Source organism: Phascolarctos cinereus, unplaced genomic scaffold, assembly GCF_003287225.1.
Source record: "Phascolarctos cinereus isolate Bilbo 61053 unplaced genomic scaffold, phaCin_HiC Scaffold_4;HRSCAF=312, whole genome shotgun sequence".
NCBI classification, from domain to species: Eukaryota; Metazoa; Chordata; class Mammalia; order Diprotodontia; family Phascolarctidae; genus Phascolarctos; species Phascolarctos cinereus.
In genome coordinates, this window is record NW_027555847.1 from 659,170,471 (window position 1) to 659,191,640 (window position 21,170).

Here is a 21,170-nt window from a genome sequence, read left to right on the forward strand (position 1 = left end):
TGAAGGGTGGGGATGCTCCATCCTCAGGCAGGTGCATCTCTGAGTAATCATTGTCACACAGGCTCATGGGTGGGAACCACGAAATTCCTCTCCCCTTCTCCCCAGTCTCCCCCCCTCTTGAGGCCTGTGTAGATCTTAAAGCAGAGAATTGATGACTAGTCATCATATATATTGCAGAGAAGATTCTTGTTCAGAATCATTCTAATAAGTATCTGAGGCAGGATTTGAATCCAGGCCTCTCTGACTCCAATTCTAATAAACAAACGAATGAATAAATGCAAAAGCACCTATTAATCACTTGGGGAAACAAATACAAAAATGTCATTGACTCATCACCCTAGTAGCATTTCTGCTCCTGCCAGCCTAGAGGCCAGCCCCTTGCTGACCCTTATAAGTCACTGAGCCTCCATGAACCTGTTTCCTCATGGAGGTTTGTCCCAAAAATCTTAATGCACTTTTAAGCTACTAAAGCTTAAAGCTACATTAAAACTTTGGGGACACCCTGAATATACTGAGCTCTACCATATACCTCCCCCCCCCCACCATGGGCTTGCAGATTCCAGGAAGGACATCTCTATAATGCTGATACCTGATGGACTGAGAAAGTTCTGGGAGAGAAAGTGGAAACAGAGCAAGGAGAGAAAGCTCAGAGTCTGACAGGCAGACAGGAGAGCCCTGGGGCTATCATAGCTTTGTAGTGTCCTCTGGTATAGAGGAAGAGCAGGGCCTGACTCGTCTTGCTTCCTAGCACCTGTACTGATAGAGACTGCTTGGAGTAAACTACTTGGGTGAGATGGTTTTCCATTCTGCTCTGCCCCCACCCTCACCCTCTCCCTTGATACTCCCACTTGGAGCTGAGATGTCATCTTACCCTTGGACTTGTGCCTTATCATCTAAACTAATCTAAGTGATTTTCCTGATTATTGTTTTACTATTAGCAAGTAAAATATGTTTACTTATTAGCCATGATTTTTGTTGAAAAATGAAAGTGTGGAAAAGTAATAGAAATGGGAACCATAACTTTTGTGTAATGAGGGTTTGGTGAGAAGGAGAGCTAAGCCCAGCTCTGAAATGGGACCACTTCCCTTATCCTACCTTCGTCCCAGTACGATGAGGGAGAGAGGCTTTAATCCTAAACACTCAAAAAGAATCCCACCCCTAGACAACAAGTATCTGCTGTGTAATAGAGAGCTAGAGTTCCAGAGCCAAGTCTCCTCTTGAAGAGAAGAGAGTGAGGGAGAGATGGCCCAGCCACAGCCATACTCCTGCTCCCCTCAGATGTAGCACTCCAGATGGAGGGGGATGTTTGGGATCTATCAACCAATGCCTGTTATATGGGGGCTGCCCCAGTCTTGGTTATACCGAACAAGTGTCACATGTAAAATGAAGGGATTATACTAGATGGCTTCTAATTCTAGATTCTCTTTGATCAATCTTCACCCTCCACCCCAATTCCCATTAGAGTTTGTCCACACCTCAGACAGAATGATCCTCAGCACTTCCGAGGGGTCAACTGGGCCTACAAACTAGCATAGGGGAGCCCTATTTAAGAGGGAGCCAGCCACCCACCCCCACTCCAAGGAAGTCCCTGGGATGAAGGAGATACGCTCTTCCAGGGTAGATCCAAGGGAGTTAAGCCAGTTTCAGCGAGCCCTCCAGGAAGCCCCGGGCTGAGGATGGAACCAAGGTAGGATTGGAGTTGCTCCTGTCTGTCCTTCGTTCCTTCTTTAAAAGGACCATGACATCAGGAAGGTGATGCCGTGACATACAAGTGACTTGGATTTAAGTGAGGCAGGGCTGTGCAAAGTCACCAGCCTCACTTTCTCCTCCAGAGCCATCTGGGTCCAAGTGGCCAGATATAGATCAGGGCAACTGGAGATGGCCCAGGATGCAGTGGGGGATCTTGGCCTTTTCAAGCTAACGTCTTTAAAAGGTCTCAGTTTGACTGAGGCTAAGCCCATTCAGTGATTAGGGCTTAATAAGAAATGTGCCTGTCTAAGTGAACACCTGAACTGGCCCAGGGTGTCCTAGGGGGTGGATAGGGTAAAATTCACCCAGCCCTGCCCCATTCCCCTAGGGATCCTGACACACTAAATATCTCAAAGAGAGAGTCTACACCAACTTCTCGTTCTTCTCTTGTAACAAAATAATATAACTAGGCTTCTGGTGTCCAGTATTTCTCAGACAGCTTTATCTCCAGGGCCACGCTGCCAACCCTTCTGGCCAAAGCCCATGCCTAGCCCCACTTGCTCCTGCTCTCCCCTGCTTTCCACTGTAGTCCTCTTGTCAATCTCAGGGTTGACTGGGTGCATTGGTCATAGCAGGTCTGGGATGAGGGTGATGGAAGTAGTAGTGCCCATTGGCACACTGGTCCTATGGCTACTGTTAGTGTGGCATGCCAGAGGCTGTGGCTATGAGGTGAGTGGGGGTAGTGCTGCTGTGTCCTCTTGGCTTTTGCCCATGATGGGCCTGATGGCTGGAGTCATGCCCTTATCCAGAGAATTCCTGCCATTTGGGATAGTACGCTGGGGAGCTGGGTGGCCAGACAGAACATGGGGGGCCCCAGGAAGTAGGCTGCAAAGAGGTGAGGCATCTGCTGAGGTGACACCAGGAAGGCAGGTGCACAACTGAGCCGGGGTAGGGTGGGCAGCCTCAGTGAGAAAAGTAACCTGGGCCCAGAGCCCTGCCTGGGGGCCTACGCCCTCTGGAGCTGGGCCAGCAAATCTGTGTCCTGCTTGGCCTTGGGAGAGAGCCTTCAACCAGGGCAGAACCATGAGGAGAGGAGGCATTGGGGGTACAAGGATAAAGAGAGGCAAGGAAAGGTAGGGACAGGTTACACCCCAGGAGCTGAGCTAACTCAAGGGAAGCAGTGGGTAGGAATCCAAAGTGTTAATCACTCCTGGTGGAATAATTATGAGCCCGCTCAAGGGGACATTTCCAGAGGAAAGAGCATTGCCACGCCAGCCCAGGGTTTATTTCTGTGCAGGGGCAGGAGGCTCCTGGAATCATTAGCTGACACTCTAGGCAGGAGTCCAAGGACCTTGGACACTAGGCTGTTGGACCCACCCTAACTCCACCATCTTTGGCTTCCCATTCCCCCTTTCCATTGGGAATGGCTAGAAGAGGGGCTAGGGTAGGGCTAAGCAGGAGCAGAGGCATTTCTGCAGCCTTAAGTGGTCCCACGTTGGGGTGTCTGCCCCATGCTTAGTTATGCCCGGCCACCCAGCCCTCCATGATCAATGGGCACCTGCTGCCCCATACCCACAGTGATGTTGGCTGGCTCCAGACGGTGGATGAATATTACTTTGGAGGTGAGAAAGAAGGGCAAGTTGGGGCATTAACTCAGAGAGAGTGGCTACCGGGCTTGGAGTCTGCTGATTGGTCCCAGTGTCCGGGAGACTTGAGGCAGAACCTGACCCATAGGCTGTTCTACTCTAAGAACCCAGCCAGGCACTCAGAGCCCCTTCTAAAGGATGCTAGGACTGGGGCCTTGCAGAAGGAGAGGGAGAAGGGAGTGCCTTGGGGCCTGAGGAAGGCAAGATGGCCCTTCCCTGAGGGGAGTGGTGGGGGCTGTTTGTGCCCACAGATCAGGCGATGGTCCTCACAAGTGTGTACAGCACGCCCTAGACTCCGTGGTATCTGCCCTGCTGGCCAAACCATCTTGATGCTTCGTTTTGTCCGAGATGGCCTTCTTCATCCAATGGTGGCAACAGCAGCTGGCCCCAAGGTGGCAGGCCAGGGTGAGGAGGGCTGAGGGCAGGGGACCACAGCATCAGAAAACATTAGAGCCAGAGGGGACCAGAGAGATCATCTGGTTCTACCGGCCCTCACCACCCCATTTCACAGATGAAGAAATTGAGACTCGAGATTTGCACAATCAAAGTCCTCTGGCTAGGAAGTGTCAGAGCTGTGACTTTACTGTACGTTTCCTGCCTCCCACTAAACCCAGCTGCTTCCTTACACATCGGCGTGTATGTGTGCGCGCACATGTGCCGTGCATTTTTTCTGTGACGTCATGTACCTTGTGATGGCCATGTGGGCATGTTCTCTGCCCCCCAGTCTTGTCTACCTGACTAGGGAGGTGGCCCCATGGTTACCCAGCAGGACAGCCTGGTACCTGCTCTAGTTTCCCAGGGAGGGAGTTGGGACCACATGCCTCCTTCCTTGAGGGAATTCACCTACCCCATCCTCTACTCCATAGGGAGGCTCCAGTTTGCCAATGGAGGCTGGGTCACGAATGACAAGGCCTCCATATACCATGTAGCCATCATTGACCAGACGATTTTGGGGTTGCGCTTCCTGAGAGATACCTTTGGGGACTGTGGCCACTCTTGAGTCGTCTGGCATGTTGACCCCTTTGGCCACTCATGGGAGCGAGAGTCCCTCTTTGCTCAGGTCTTCCTCAGTGTTCTCTGCCTATGCCTCATCTTGCCACCTTCCTGCCTGCTGGCCCTTCCCTTCCCTCCCCACAGATGTTGCCGGAGAGAACCTCAGCCTCTGACCTCTCTCTGATTCCTTCCCCACAGATGGGCCCTGATGGCTATTTCTTGGACTGCCTGGATTATCAGGACAGGCAGAGGCATATGAGAGCTGGAGATGGAGCTGGTCTGGAGGGTGAGTGCCAACTTATGGCCTCCTCAAGCTGACCTCTTCACCAGTAAGAGAAGTTGTTGGCAGCTCCCCACCCCTGCTCTCTCCCCTGAAGTTTACTAGAAAAGCTCATGGGGCCAAAGGATTGCTGCAGGTAGAATGTGGGCTCTGGGGTGAGGAAGGGGCAGGGGCCATGGCAGGGGTCGAGAGCAGCTTGGGATTTAAATGAGGGGGCCCTGGGCTGACTGTTTGGTTCCTAGGTATCCTTCCCAACATCTACTTCCCACCAATGGGCCTGTGCTGGGATTCTCTCTGCTCTGTCAGAGAAGGGAACCTTGTGGTGGATGATCCGGACAGTCCAGATTCCTGGGCCGAAGAAGTGACCAACCACTTTTTGGAAGCAGCTGTTGCCCAGGTGTGACCTGGCCCCAGTTCCAAGGCAGCCCTCCACGTCTACAGCCCCAGACCACCGCTGGGAAAGATCTCATCGGCATTTTTCAGTTGCCTATCTCTACTTTTCAAGGCCATGTCAGGGGCTCAGCTGCCCAGGCTGAGCTAGGCTTCTGTGGGGAGTCACATCCTGGCCTTACTCTTTTCCCCGCCATGTGTCCTCTAGCTCTGGCAATGTCAGACAGGGGCCAATGGTCCAATGCCATGGGCTTCAGGAGGCTCTGCAAGTGGAGATGTAGGGCTATGGGGCTATAAAGAACCAAACTGGAAAGGTGGCCTTCTGGTCTGGCTGCCTTACCAGTGCCCCGGGCATGGGGAGTGGGCAGTCAGCCCAGATTGTTCTGAGTTTGCATGTTGGAAAGGAGAAAATATCAGAGAAGGTCAATGGATTTCCGCCTTCTGCTGGCCCCTTTCTCCCAAGGGCAATTCTTCACTATCCCTCCTTGCACCTTGATGCCATGTCTTTGCCTTGATTCTGCCCCCACATCTCTTTTCCTCTGAGGTAGATCCCTGAACCCCATTGCCTGAGCAGGGCACTGGGATGGGGCTTGGCCCTGTCTTCCCAGCCGTGGCTCAGGAAGCTAAGGATCCTGACTTGTCCCTTCTAGGCCCAGCTATAGCTCCAAGCACACAGTGATGACCATGGACAGTGGTTTCTACTAGAAGCCAAGTCGGTCAATGGTTCGATGATTTGGACAAACTGATCCATCTTGTTAATGCAAAGGTGTATGGTGTAGGGGTCAAGGAGAGAATGGGACGCTGGCCAGGTGACAGGGTTAGGCAGACTGAGTCAGTCTTCATTCCCTTCCCCCCTCAGCAAAGCAAAGGGAGCCTCATCAATGTCCCATACTCTACCCCGGCCTGTTCCCTGTGGGAGCTGGACAAGGCCTACCTCACCTGGTACTAGGATGGTAGAGGTGGTGGGGAGGAGGAGAAGGAGTGGAGAGAGAAGCACTCTCTGCCCAGAATCACTGGGGCAGAGAGTGACTTGTCCCCAACCCCCACCCCTCCATGCCCCAGGACAATGAAGCAGGACTTCTGCCCTTTGCAGATGGCCTCCACCAGTTCTGTACTGGCTGCTTCACCAGCCACCCTGCCCTCAAGCGTTATGAGTGCCTGAGCCATAAATTTCTGCAGGTGGGGACTTTGCTGGGGGGCAGAGAGAGAAGAACATAAGAAACATGTGAGGGTCCTTTGCAGGAAGATAAGATGGGATTCTGATGGAGGGGGGAAGGAGTCTACGGGAAGAGTATAAAGGGCTCTGAAAGGAGGATAAGATGGAGTTGGGGAATGGGTCTGTTGGAAGAATATGGGGGTCCTTAGAAAGAAGATATACGATGGAGTCCTGATGGGATGGGGGGAGGGACCTAGGGGAAGGGAAAGTTCTGTTTGATAGGGAGTGAGCCAAGTTATAGGATCACAGATTGGCTTTTGGAAGGGAGATTAAAGGTCATTTGGCCCAACCCCCTCATCTTATAGATGAGGAAACTGAGACCCCAGAGAATTTAAAATTACTTACTCAAGGTCATATAGGTAGTAAGCAGCAGAGACCTGTCCCCCAAGAGCTCTCATGTCGCATCTGGCTCTCTTTCCCATGTATCACAAGATGGGGGCCCAGTAGAACCAAGTAAAGGAGACCAGGGGAGTCATGGAAGGAGACACAGGCCCTCTCCTCCATTTGGCCCCTGTGTCCTCCTCCCACCAGATGTGTAACCAGCTGGAGGCACTGGCTGGACCAGCAGCATCTCAGGGTCCCTCTGGATGAGGGAGAAGTATCTACCTGCGTAGATGACCGGACCCATCGGGTGGGTTTGGAGGAGGAGGGTTGTTTCTTCCTTCTTGGTCCCCAGCCCATGGCCCCCCACCCCCAGCCCTCTCCTCACATCATCTGCTCCCAGGGAAGGCAGTGGCTGTGGCCCAGGACCATGCTGCCGTCAGTGGTATCTCATGAAGCAGCTGGTGGAGGGCTGGGAGCAGTGTGAGGGATGGCTGTGGCCCAGGGGCCCCTAGTAGAAGGGGAGGCAGAGGGCCTGCTGGAGGCTGATCCTTGTGCCCCTCTCAGGTGCTGGTGGGCAATGCTTTGGCAAGTCTGGGAGGCTCCCAAGAGGATTTTGTGTCCTGTAATCACCTGAATATCAGCCTATGTCCCCTGAGCCAGAGGGACCCAGTGTCAGCTGGGCCCTGGGGCAAAGAGGGGAATGTGGACAGCTCACTGGGCTTGGGAGATGGGAGAAGAAAGGGTGTTGCTGGGCATGGGGCTGGCACAGGGACTGGTCTGACTCTTCCATTGGCCCTCCAATTCTTGGTCCTCCTCTACAACTCCCTGGATGGACAGTGAGCTGGATAGTGAGACTGCCAGTCAGCAAGTGGGGCTTTCAGGTGAGGGATGCCAACCATTGCACTGTGCCTAGTGAGGTAATGACCTCACATTTCATCTTCCTTCTTCAGAATATTCCTAGTACCTAACCTCCCCCTATAACCATCCTGGGGATGTAATCCCAGAATACCCCCTAGTGACATCATTCACTGTCCTCACCTGGGTGAGGCTACAACATTTCTTTCCGCAAATCTTTGGAACCCTCTAATAGGTTGTGGTTTGGAGACAAAAAGAGGTGACATCTGTGTCTCGGTTTCCCTTCATTAAACAACATCCCTGCCCCTTCCACTAAGGTTGTTGCCATGTCAGGTGAAGGAATGAGGACCTCCTCTCCTGAGCCCCCTCTTCTCAGCCTCAGCCCCTCCCCTTGTCTTTGACATCTGTTCTGTGACCAGGCTGCCTGGCAGGGTGCCCACTCCTGCAGCCCCTACACCCACTACCCTGGTCATCCAAAACAAGGTGAGTCATTGAGGCCAGTGGGGAAGCAAAGTGAAACATCTTTGAGCCGGGTTGGGAGATAGAGAGAAGAGAGAATTGAGGTATGACCCTCAGAGTTCAATCTCCCCAAGCCTAGGGAGTAGCCTCCCAATGCTTTGTGCTGGGTCTAGCTTTGGGGGCCAGGTCTAAGGCTCTTACTGTACATTTCAGCAATCTGTCTGCCTGTCTGTCTGTAGGTCTAGCACATTCGAGCCACATTTGACCCAGGCAGATTGAGAGACTGAGAGATTGAGAATCTGGACCTGGGCCTGAAGCTGCCACTCACCCAGGCTTTCTACTAGTGAAGGGGGTCCTGGAGAGGACAATGGGGGGGGTGGGGAAGGGTACAGGAAGTCCTGAGGAGAACAAGAGGCTTAGAGCAGAGCCAGATCAAGGCATCATTTTTCCCTTCCTCCTCCCACAACCCATCAGATATAGAGCCAGCAGCAGGGACTACAGAAACTGACAGGCCTCTGGTACCTACATCTTCAGAACCCAAAGCTCAGTGCCATTTCCTATGAATTCAGGGCCCAGGCTCACTTCGTGCAGGTATGAGCTGGGGTGTGGCTACCAAGCCTGGCAAACGCTTGGGGCAATGTGAGGAAAAGAGGGTGGGGGAAGAAAGGTTCCTTATGAACCTTTCGGATGAAGCTTTGGATCCTAAGGGGTGGGGTAGAGAGTTGGGGATTAGGTAGGAACACATGGGTGGATAGTACTCCCCAGGGCCAACCACAGACCAAGAGAATTCCTGAGGCCCTGAGAATGAGCTTGGCCTTGTAAAGCAAATGAGTGAGTTCTGTTTAGAGCAAGCAGCTGGGCTCATCCCAGTGGGATGGAGTATGTGCACTTGGGGCAGCTAGGTGGCACAGTGGAGACAGCGCCCGACCTGGAGTCAGGAAGACCGCAGTTCAAATCCAGCCTCAGTCCCTTACCAGCTGTGTGACTCTGGGCAAGTCATTTAATCCTGTTTGCCTTAGTTTCCTCATCTATAAAATGAGCTGGAGAAGGAAATGGCAAACCACTCCAGTATCTCTGCCAAGAAAACCCCAAATGGAGTCATGAAAAATTGGACATGACTGAAACTACTGAACAAAAACAAATGTGTATTTGGGGGAATATATATTAATAACTGACATTTATATCACCCTTTAAAAGTTGCAAAGCAATTTACATACATTAACTAGTTTGCACCTTACATTGACCCTACGAGGAAGTACTTGCTGGGTCTATCATCCTCATTTGCCTGCTGAAGACCTGGAGGCTCCTTGAGGCTAAAGACTTGACTGAGGTCACCCAACTAGTAAGCTTCATGGTTGGTATTCCATCCCAGGTCTTGACTTCAAGCCCAGTGCTATCTACTGGGTTGCCATGAATAAAAGAGCTTGCTTCTCTGGGGCCTGACTGGAACAAAGCATAAGAATTGGCCAAGAGAGTAAGAGATGCCCTCAGAGGACATCCAATGGAACCTGAACAAGAATCCTCTCTGTGCCATCCCTGACTAGTGGTCATTCACCATTAGCTGGAAAACCCCAGTGACGGGGAAGTCACTCACTGCCCCTGAAGCAAACTACTCCCTGGGTAGTTTTTATTGCTAGTTTAACCTGTTGCCTAGGTAGCCTCCCCACCAAAACAAGAAACAAGAAACAAAAAAGACTCTGGGCTCACATGGGTTGGGTCCGATTTCTAATTTCCGGGGCTGCCCTGCAATAATCCTCATCTCTCTTTGTCCTACCCCAATCCCAGAGTTTAGACTGAGGAAATCTCTGAAATAAAGCTTTAGGATAGCTTGTATCAAGGTTGGCTTAAATGTGGGTAGCAGGAGCCCCAACTCCTGTAAGAACCTCAATGTAGCAAGGCATATGGGTTGAAGACAACCTCTAAGTAATTCAAAACTACCCCCTTGGAAGTAACTCATTGGCTCCTCTTCTGAAGGGCAATCCTCTGACATTTCTATAGTCCTTCTTTCCCACAAGGGAGGTTCCGCATGGTTCCCTAAAACTTGTAATACCAACCAGACTCCTCTTGGGAATTAAACATATGTGGTGGTGGTGGTGGTGGGAGAAGCTGATGAACAAGAAATTTCTGTCTTATCAAACTGCACTATCAAAATAACTCACTGGTATGGTGGAGTGTAGCAAGGTCCAAATTTCTTTCCATCCCCAAGTGACAGGTTTCCTTAACAGCTCCTTCAGCTGCCAGGGCCATATGGACAATTCTCTTCTTTATCCAAAAAGGCAAAGCTTCTCCAAAAAATCGCTATCTTTCTAGGAGGTCTGATTGCCAAACTAACAAACTTGGGAACTTGATCTGAAGGGTCATACATGAAGCAATCCCTAAGGTTGGAAGTCTTCCTTCCCTAGGTAGAAGACTAAATTCTGGAATATATGTGATATATATATATATATATATATATATATATATATATATATATATATATAAGAACACTAAATCTCTTCTCTTCACAGGAGTTTGGGGTTCCGGAACATCGTTCATGATCCCTCTTCTCAGTCTGAGAAGAGATAGGCACATGTCTACTTCTGTGATGTGCTTCTGCAGGAAATCTATCAGTGCCCTTGCTTGCTGCCATCAGTTAGGCTAATAATAATAATAATAATAATAGTAATGATGACAACATTTATATAGCTCTTCCTATGTGCCAGATGATGCTAAGCACTTTACACTTATATTCATTTGATCTTCACAGCAATCCTGTGAGGTAGGTGCTATTGTTATCCCTATTTACAGATGAGGAAACTGAGGCAGAGAGAGGTTAAGCCCAGTCACACAGCTAGTAAGGGTCTGAGGTCAAATTTGAACTCAGATCTTCCTGACTCCAGGCTTGGTTCTCTATCCACTACACCAGCTAGTGGCTACTATCAGGCATTCTCTCAGGCCGCATGCAAATAGATGTTTACCATCATCACATGTTTCTGCACAAATTGCCATCCACTGTTCCTTAAGGGATTCTCCTACCTCTATCGAAGCATTCTATTTAATATTTTATTTTTTCCAACTACATGTAAAAACAATTTTTTACATTTTTTTTAAATCTTGAGTTCCAAATTCTCTCCCTCCCTTTCTTCCCTCCTCCCTCACTGCAATTTGATATAGGTTATACATGTGCAGTTATGCAAAACATACTTCCATATTAGTCATGTTGTGAAAGAAAAGAGACCCAAAAAACCTCTCAAGAAAAATAAAGTTTAAAAAAAAGTATACTTATCAAAGCACTCTTGAAGAAAGTTGGAAGCTAAAACACAAACATGAGCCTGAAAATGGCTGAAGTCAGACTGTCACCCTTTTTTTATAAGTCACCAAAAAAGGGCAGCTCCTCTGACAAGAGTCCATCTTCCTTAGTCCCAGTTAATCAATCATCTTAGAGCTGTCCTCAGTCATTGAAAAAGAGCCAAGGATTGTCTCTGCCTTCTAAAGAAGGGATCAATGGGCATGTCCATACTCCCCATAGGGAGATACTTTCCTGAGCCCAGGCAATGACTCATCCCTGTGAGATCATCAAATCAATCAGAGATTTCCCCAATCGAACTTCCCAGCTCCTACACTTGAAACACACTAGAAATTTCTTTTTTATATCAAGGCTAAATCTGCATCTCCGAAACTTCTATACACTGCTTCTAGCTCTTCTATCTAGGAGCAATCAGAACAAATCAAATCCCTCTTCCATCTGACCTTCTTGCACACATACAAAAAAAATCATATATTTTGAGTTAGTGCAGATCTTTGAGGCCATCTAATCTAACTCTCCCATTTTACTGATAAGGGAACTGAAGCCCCTTCAAAAACCAGAAAACAGTCATCTAACAGCTTAGCTGAGCCCAGGAAATTTATTTTACAGTTTTATTAGGTTGTAGGTCACCTTGCCTAGAATTGTAACTAGCCAAGAACTGTTGGGGCTTTGCCCCAGGGTGGGCAATTTGGAGGGTACCAACATGTACCACAGGTACTGCTTAGAAGAGCAGAATAAGACAAAAGAAGCCTGAATTTGGACTCTGGGGGAGAATTGGAAAAGAGAATGTTTGGGTTCCAGGAGGTTGTAAGTCCCACCTCTTTGCTTCCTCCTTCTCTCCCTTCCACAGGTAAAAAGATTTCCATACTGTCTTGCTCTACCTCCTCATCAAGATTTTTCCTTTCCTTCTTCCTTTCCAGGCAAACTGGCCTCTCTTCTACCCTTCTTTCCCCAAGCTGTAGTATTTTCCCTAGTAAATGTGGTTAATAATCCCAGTGCCCTCCTATGTCCTGTGTGGGAAGAACCCAATTTGACTGGGCCTTTCTGGTAGAGTAGAATAAACATGGGACCCCAAATTCTGTGGACTGGACTAGATGATCTTTGAGGTCCCTTCTAACTCTGAGATTCTATGCCCTAAATTTCTGGAATAACTAATTGTTTCCCCCACTCAATTGGATTTGTCTTAATTACTTATATTATTTTTTTCTTTTTCTTTTCTTTTTTCTTTATTTCTTTATTTCATTTCTTTTTTTTCTTTTCTTTTTTCTTTTCTTTTTTTTTGGTGAGGCAATCGGGGTTAAGTGACTTGCCCAGGGTCACACAACTACTAAGTGTCAAGTGTCTGAGACCAGATTTGAACTCAGGTCCTCCTGACTCCAAGGCCAGAGCTCTGTCCACTGCACCACCTAGTTGCCCCTATTATTTTTTTCTTTAAAAAATATTGCAATCTTTTGTTTTCAAATTCCCTTCATTTCCCTAATAAATCCTTCCCTTTCCCCTACCCAGAGAGCCATTACAAAGAAGAAAAAAGACAGAGGGAAAAGTCAGTTCAGCAAAACTAACCAGCATATCCACCAATTCTGGCATGACATGCCACGTTCCACACCCATAGTCACCCACCTTTGCAAAGAATGCAGGGAGGTGCCTTCCCATCTCTCTTCTTTGGGGCCAAATTTGGTCATAATAATTACATAGCATTTGGTTCCAATTTTTTCCCTTGTTCTTTGCATTCGCCGCCACTGCTGTGAATAATTGTTTTCCTTGTTCTACTTAGTTTACTTGGCATCGGTTCATATGTCTTCCCATGACTCCTTGAATTCTTCATATGCATTTCTTATGGGGCAGTCAGTGTTCTGCTATGTGTGCATACCACAATTTGTTGAGCCATTCCCCAATCAACAGGCATTGACTTTACTACAATTCTTTGCTGCTGCAAAAAAGACTGCTATGAGTATGTATTTGGAGACTTCCTCTTGGGGAAATGCATCTTGGGATCCATGCCTGCATTATTTTCACATTGTGCATTACAAGGTTGATTTGAGAATTTATTTCCTGCCACTTATCCTAGGGATCAAAATTGCTGGTCATCACTTTGATGCTGCTATGTACTTTTACTAAGTCTTGTTGGTACTTTTCATTTCTCCCCCAAAAGACCCTTCCCACCCAACATACAAACGGATCCCCTTACAAAGTGCATTTCTTTGCATTTCTTGAGATAAAGCTTATTGCAGAAAGGAGGGATGTGGATCTTTGATAGGAAGATGCTGGTGTTGACCATGGTGCTGGACCCAAGTTTGGTTACCCCTCCATGTTGACGTTATTTACTTTGCTGCTGCCATTGTACAATGTGCCTGGTTCTTCTTTCTTTGCTCTGCATCAGTACAGACAAGTACTGTTCTTGTGTTTTCCCAAATCTTCCTATTTGTTGTTCTCTGTTGTTGGTAAGTTTTCAGTCGTGTCTGACTTTCTGTGACCCCATTTGGGGTTCTCTTGGCAGAGATACTGGAGTGGTTTGCCATTTCCTTCTCCAGCTCATTTTACAGATGAGGAAACTGAGGCAAACAAGGTTGAGTGACTTGCCCAGGGTCACACAGCTAGTGTCTGAGGCCAGATTTGAACTCAGAAGGATGAGTCTTCCTCACTTCAGGGTGGCCACTCTATCTACTGCGCCACCTAGCCAACTTATGCCATTTTCCTAGTGCTAGCCAGAGAACTTTTAGCTCAGTGGTGAGAGACTGGGAAAGCACAGTAATACTAAGGAGTTCCCTTCTGCTACTTTTCCCCTGGTGAATTATTCATCTAAGAGGCATAGTGGATAGAATGCTAGACTTGGAGAAAGGAAGGTCTGAGTTTGAATCCTGCTACTTTGTGACTGCTGGCAAATCTCTCAGCACCTCTCAATCTCAGTTTCTTCATCTGTAAAATGGGGATAATGATAGCACCCACTTTAAAGGGCTGTTGTCAGAATCTAATGGGATAATATGTAAAGGGTTTTGTAAACCTTAAAGCACTATATAAATGTTTAGTTATTATTATTATTTCCTGGACGGGGGAAGGGGGAAGCCACCCCAAACATTGATAGAATAGGCAGAATGGAAGAAAGGAAATAAAGGGTTGCTTCTCCTGGAAAGTGGCAGCATCAAAAGGGGGGTTCCTGGTAATTTAGGGTCTGGTGCGGCAGATCTTGGAAACCAAGGGGTAGGAAAAACCCTGGTGGAGCCTGGGGATGGTGGTATAGGGCAGACATCTGGTGCTGCTGGACACAGTGGAGGTAGCAGTTGCTGAACACCACTCCCAGGCCCAGCGGGAAGCTCTGGCCCCTCAGCTGGTGCTGGCCCCTGTGGGGCAGGGCACCCCATACAGCCCGGGGACCCCTGCGCTCACAGAGGTGAGAGTGTGTCCCAGACCCAGCAGGGTGGGCCTTAGCAAGGGGGACACTTTGCTCCATGGACCCATCTTTCCTCCCTGCTCCCTCTATGGCAGTTCTCTGGACTTCAAAGAGAGCTCCCCCCAGCGGTGCACCTGCTGACCCTGGCCCGCTGGGGCCCCAACACAGTCCTGCTGCGCCTGGAGCACATTTTTGGGCGTGGGGAGGGCAGCATGTTCAACCTGTCCCAGCCAGTGACCCTGAACCTACAGGTGAGTAGAGGGGAGGACCAAGAGAAGGGCAGAGGGAAATGGGAGAGGACCCCACTCAGCCCCAGCTTCTCTTTGGTCTCTCAGGATCTGTTCTCCGCCTTCACCATCAGCCACCTGGAGGAGACCACTCTGTCAGCTGACCAGCCCCTCTCCAAGGCCACCAGGCTTCAGTGGAGGACCAGCACAGGAGGAGGTACTGGCTGGGGAGGGGACAGAATAGCTGCTTCTGGTCCCTGTCCCTGGGGAGCCCCAGAGTGTGGCCAGAGAGGGCCTTGGTAGGCAGGACCTAGAACAAAGGAGGAGCCTCTTGGGGCCGGGGCTGAGGTGTGACGCTCCTTTCATCTCCTGTCTCTCTGGTCTCGCTCTAACAGGCCCTGCTCCTGTGCAGCCGGCCCCTCCCTGGACCCCTCTGCTGTCACTCTCCAGCCCATGGAAATCCGCACCTTCCTGGCCTCTGTCACCTGGAGCAAGGAAAGGGACAGATGAGGTTCTGAGCCCTGAGCTGCCCTTCGCAGACCATGCTTTCTCTCCCCAGGCTGGACCAGAAGGAGCTCTCCTGTCACTTTCTTAGGGCTTCTATTAATATTAAAGACATTAAAGTGTCATCGTCGTGGCCCTCTGCTACCTACTCGTGTGTGTTTGTGTATGTTTGTGTGTATTTGTCTATGTGTTAGGGGTGGAGTGGGGGTTGCAGGGGGAGGTATAGAGGAAGGAGTGGAGGAGATGATGCAAGGTGGCCATAGGAGGACTTGACTTTTCCCGAAGCAGGACCCCTCCCACATGGGCATCTGGGGCTAGACAACAATCACCTCATTCGCTGGCCCTGTTCCCCCTCTCTGACCCGCCTGGGGCTGCCCTCTTGTGGCCACAGGCTGAACCAGAGCTGCAGAAGAGAAAGGGGAAAGGACTTTGTTCTTCGCATTTCCCTCTTCCCTTCTATCTCCTCCTGTCCCCCTAATCAGAAGTGGGCTGGAGCACCGGCCCTGGATTCAGGAAGATCTGAGTTCAAATCCGGCCTCAGACACATAACACTAACTAGCTGTGTGACTCTGGGCAAGTCACTTAACCCTAGCCAAAAAAAAAAAAAAAAGAAATGGGCTGGGATTATATAGCTAGAATTTAGGTATCCCAGCTTCTAGTCTGTGGCTCCATATGCTTGTCCCCTGCTCATATCCAGCACTTCACTGTGAAAGGAATACATACAATCTTCTCACCAGGAAGGCTGGAACATGTGATGTACTGGTAAGTATTTAACAATGGGCTGTCTTCCCGCCCCATCCCTTTTTAAATATTTGCTCTCCTCAGCAAATCTACTAGAGTGTGTTTGGCAGAGTCTCTGGTCTCAAATCCTGGGTGGCTCTTTAATGACTTGCTGAGTTTTCTTACTATTTTTTAAAAAATAAATAAATGTTGGCCTCAGACACTTGGCACTTGCTAGTTATGTGACCCTGGGCAAGTCACATAACCCTGATTGCCTCACCAAAAAGCAACAAACAAACAGACAAACAAATAAATAAATGTTTGTGGAAGCATACATTTTCTCCAGTTTCCCTCCTCCTACATCCTCCCAGACAACCATCCCCCCCAAAAAAACCATTGTCCTTTTTGTCCCCAGGGTGTTATCCTAAAGTGTCTTTGGGAAAGTCTGTGACAGCAGCTCATTAGCAGATCCAGCAACTAGCATCCTTCCAATACGTGGTGATGCAGTTTAACAAACAAATACCATTTATAAAGTTCTAATAGGTTACTAGCTGTTTTGGTGCTTCCTAAAGTCCTTTCCCAAGCCCAAAATAATAAAGAAAAAAAGGAAAAAAAATTGTGCCTCCCTTCTCAGAGGGAAAGCCTAGTCCCGTATAGTGTTACTCGAGAGTGTAAGTCTCTCCTCCAAGGATTACAGGGCATGAGGTTGATATGTAGGCACCCCCTCAACCTTCGTGTGAGGAACCAAATAGATTTGCTTGGTGCTTGCCTAGCAAAGCACTAATTTATAAGACACTAGATTCTTGGCTCCAGTGGGCTGGGTCCTCATCCTCTCCTTCTTCCATAGAGGGAATCCTCTACTCTGGGCTCAGGTACCAAGTGCTACAACAAAATTGGCATTGAATCAGGGAAAGGAGGGCCCTCTCCCATTCCTGTTAAAGGGCCCCATTAAGAGGCACGATGGAGTCAAGAAGTCCTGAGCTCAAATCTAGCCTCAGCAGATACTTACTAGTTATATGACTCTGGGCAAGTTCAACTTAACTACCGTCTGCCTCAGTTCCCTCATGTAAAAAGGAGATAGTAATAGCACCTACCCACTTCCCTGACCTTCTCTCAGGGGCCCTGTTGTTGGATCAAATAAGATAATATGTGTAAGGTGCTTAGCACAGTGCCTGGCACCTAATAGATACTTTAAAAATGCTTGTTTCCTTCTTTTCTTCATTCCTTCCCTCTACTACGGACCCCCCATACAAAGGCTGAGTTTTAAAACTGTCTGACAGTAAAAGGAAAAGCTTCCTGTCTCAGAAGGACAGCCCAGTCCTTGTAGACATTCCGGAGCATGCGGGCCTTTGTCCACATGGATTAGGATCTGGAGTTGACTGGAAGTTACCCCCTCCCCTTCGAGTGAAAAACCAAAACTATCCTGACTGAAAACTTTAAGATTCCTTTAGTGCGTAAGTTCACCAAGCGGGTCCAGGCAAGAATTCGGCGTGTCTTTTTTCTATAAAGGTCACACCAAAATTCCTCCCAGGGTCTACATTATCCCCCTCAGCTGCCCAGGCAAATTTTTTCTGAGTCCTTTTCCTAAAAGGCATCTTCCTCCAATGGATCCCCGCCACGGTAAGGGCAATTCAGATGGAATTTCTCCCTCACCCCTCACTAGAACAAGCAGATTAACATAAGGAAGAAATACTCAGAAAAGCTATCACAAAAGTTCAGGGCTCTCAAAATAGCATTAAACACTTGTAGTTGATTACTCAAGATTTCTAGGTCAGCAGACTAGCCCATAAAGATCTCACAATAAGACAAGCCGTCTGGGTCTGTTTAAAAACCAAAGAAAAATATTAACGTGTTATCAGGGAGGCACCCACATGTTAGGGATACAAAATCCGTATTTATGTTAGCAGTGATATTCATACTGAGTAACAGGAACATAAGAGCTGTTGGTGCATAAGCATTTAAACAAGTAAAAGTTATGACAAACTGTTCTAATTAAAAAAAAAATCAGAAAAATTGATTGCCTTCCCAAAAGGCCCAGCATCAGCCCTGGATCTAGGCCACCCCAGTCCTGGCCTCTTTGCTCAGAGGCCTTCCAGATCAGCCTTGGATCCAGATTCACCTATTCGCTGGGTCACTCTCTGCCTCTCAGTCTTCCCAGAATGCCCCGACATTGTACTACAGGACCTTCTACAGTACTCTAGAAGTCATCCCCCAACCAGATCCACCTCTGACTGCCATCGCCTGCCTCCTGATTGGATTCACCCGGCCATGGAGGGCCGTCCCTCCACTTGCTCCCACCTGCGGTTGGGCAGGCTTCCTAGGGCCTCAAAGGACACAACATCACCACTTGCCACAAGGCTGAACTTCACGGGAGTACCTTGAAAGACTGCTTCCCTTAACAGACCCTTCTCTAACCACTGATATTCTGCCAGGACACTTTCACCAGTGGCTAATGTACTCCTATCCACTCATGTTCTTCTCATCTCTATGACTGTGAACCCCTAGCTGCCGAAGTGCAAACCCTGTTACCCACAGTCACCTGCCACCTCCCTCATTCCCACCCCCTTCAATCCTATTCCTCAAATGGCCCACCCCCCTACTTGCCCCTTCTACTGTGTTCTCCGGGATGCCTGTACCATAACTAACAAGTTTCTGATGCTCCCTCACTTCCTCCCTAACTTCCCAGTTCATCAGTCTAATGATCTACTTCTCCAGACCACCTCAGAGATGGTCATGCCCTAGATCTTGCCATCCCCCACAATTATTCATGTTTAATGAACTCCAAATTTCCTTAATCTGATAATAGCCTTTTATCCTCCACCTTCCCCATGCTTTACAATCCCAAGGCTATTCTTTGTTCTAACTTTAAACTCTATCCCTCCATTTCTCAGTTCTTTCCCAGGCCATCACCACCCCTGCACTGACTACACCTTCCTCCCTTCCCTCTCTTAACTCCTGGTGAATCAATACAACGCTTCAATCCCTTGCAATCACACCTTGCCAAACCCCAAACTTGGATTACTTCCACCATCCTCCACCTTTACTCTTATTCGCATGCTACTGAGCAAAGCTGGAGGAAGTTGTGAACCTGTGCCTGGATCCGCTGCAAATTTGTTACATATTCTTAACTGGATCCTCACTGGCAAGGGTAAATGGAAGGGAATGAGCATTTATTAAATGGGTACTATGTGCCAGGCTCTGTGCTGAGTGCGATAGAATTATTTTATTTGAGCTTCGTAACAACCCAGCATCTGCCTGATGGCTGAGTCATCTATCTGGCCCAGCCCAGAAGTAGCTGAATCTGGTGAGAAACCAGTTCAGCCCCTGAGATACCTGTTTGACCCAGGTCAGCAGTTAGCGCATCTAGCTAAGATGTACCCTGTAAGGAGTAAGCCCAGCTTAGCAGCAGATGAATTTGTCTATCACTGACCCTAAAGTTCTATGGAGAACTTCACAAGGATCCTCCAGAGAAGTCGGTCCTGATGTTCTAGAAGTAGGAGTGATTTATCCACATTGGTTCCCTGCACATGAGCTTCATTACCTCTTAGGAAGGGCTTGACTCAAGCTAACTCCTGTTAATTCATGTTGACTGTTGGGTCAAACTGAAGCAGTACTGAATTGCTGAAAAGGCAGTGAAAGGAGGCTTACTTAGCACTAACATCGAGATGATATTCCAGAAGGAAACAGCAGCACTTAGCTAATAGACATAGCACCCCTTGCAAAGCCATCTAGTCATCAGGGCAGAGTGTGGTGACTCGAATGGTCTTGGGACACCCACCAAGTCAGAAGGACCTTGACCCCACATGGGTGGGCTTTTTTACGTCCTTTGTTGACCAGAGAGCCACATCAATATACAGAGGCTGCATTCAGGGAGGCTAGGCTTCAGCCTTGCCCCACCCCCTGGGCCAACCAAGCCCCAACTTTATTGCCTTTTAGGGAAAAAAAATGAGCCTAACTCATGTTGTGAAGGGGAGGGGAGAGCCCTGGTCAATATTGATCCTATCATACTAATGTACTTTTAAGTTCATACCACTGAGTCTGTTGAAAAAAAAAAAAGACAGGACATGCTAGCTATGTTTATGGATTTTCATAGGCTTTACTGCTGCAAGACCTTTCAATTTATAGAAAATGAGGAAGAATGGAATTCTCTGCAGCCCAGAGAAGCTACATAACTATCCTAAGTCTTCACAGGTAGTAAGTTAACAGAAGCAGAATATGAACCCACCTCTATGGATTCCTACACCAGCTTTTACTGGGATTCCAAAGGCTATTATGGGGGGGGGGATTGGAACCCTGCTACATTGCAGAAGGCACAGTTTAGGAGCTCCTGGGTAACTTGGAAATGGTTTGGACAGCCTAAGGGGCACCCAAAAGTAGCACAACAGATAGCAGCCTTGCTCTATGGAAAAGACTAGAAAAAGATAACCACTGACCACATTCTTTCCCAGAGCTGCTATAATTGCTGCTTTGAAAACCTCATGAATGTCTGAATTAATCTCATGCCTTAGAAGAAGGAGCAGATGTCCGTAATTTAAAAACACTCAGATTTCTATTTTATAAATTACATCTGGAACTTGTCACCCACAAGTCCAGTCTTCCTCCCTGCCCCTAATCATGGTGGCATTTATATAGTGCCTTTGGATTTATAAAGCACAATGGGCAGAAGCTGCAGAGAGGCAGATTTTGGCTCAATATAAGGGGAGAAAAATTCCCAATAAATAAGACTGTCCCAAAATGGAATGGGTTGGTGCCCCTTCCTGGAAGTCCTCCAAGCAGAGACAACATGGTATTGTAGAAGAAGACCCTGGCCATATATGAACTGGACTAGATGGTCCCTAATCCTCATCAGCCCTCTCAAGTCTGACAACCTGGCATCAATCTTTTCTGAACAGGGTTGGGGGAAGAGAAAGGTAATATGATTGTAACGTGATTGAGAGAGGCATAGGATCCAGGACTAGGAAGGCAATCTCACTGCTTAGACCACAGCTGAGGTATTATGTTCAGTTCTGTCCCATTTTAGGAAGTACACAGATAAACCAGGAAGTTTACAGAGGCAGACAAACAAGAAGGTGAAGGCCCTCAAGCTCCTATCATATGTAGGAGCATATGCAATGACTGCCCAAGCGTGAGTTTGGTAGAAGGCCAAAACTGTATGACAGACTGAGAAACAGGTTGAGATTGATGGAGATATTA

The 21,170-nt window shown here is 48.3% G+C and overlaps 1 pseudogene; it reads left to right on the top strand.

Moving 5' to 3' along the window:
* The first annotated feature begins 2,331 nt into the window (after positions 1-2,331).
* LOC110214254 (lysosomal alpha-mannosidase-like) lies at positions 2,332-15,298 on the top strand (annotated as a pseudogene).
* The last annotated feature ends 5,872 nt before the right edge of the window (positions 15,299-21,170 follow it).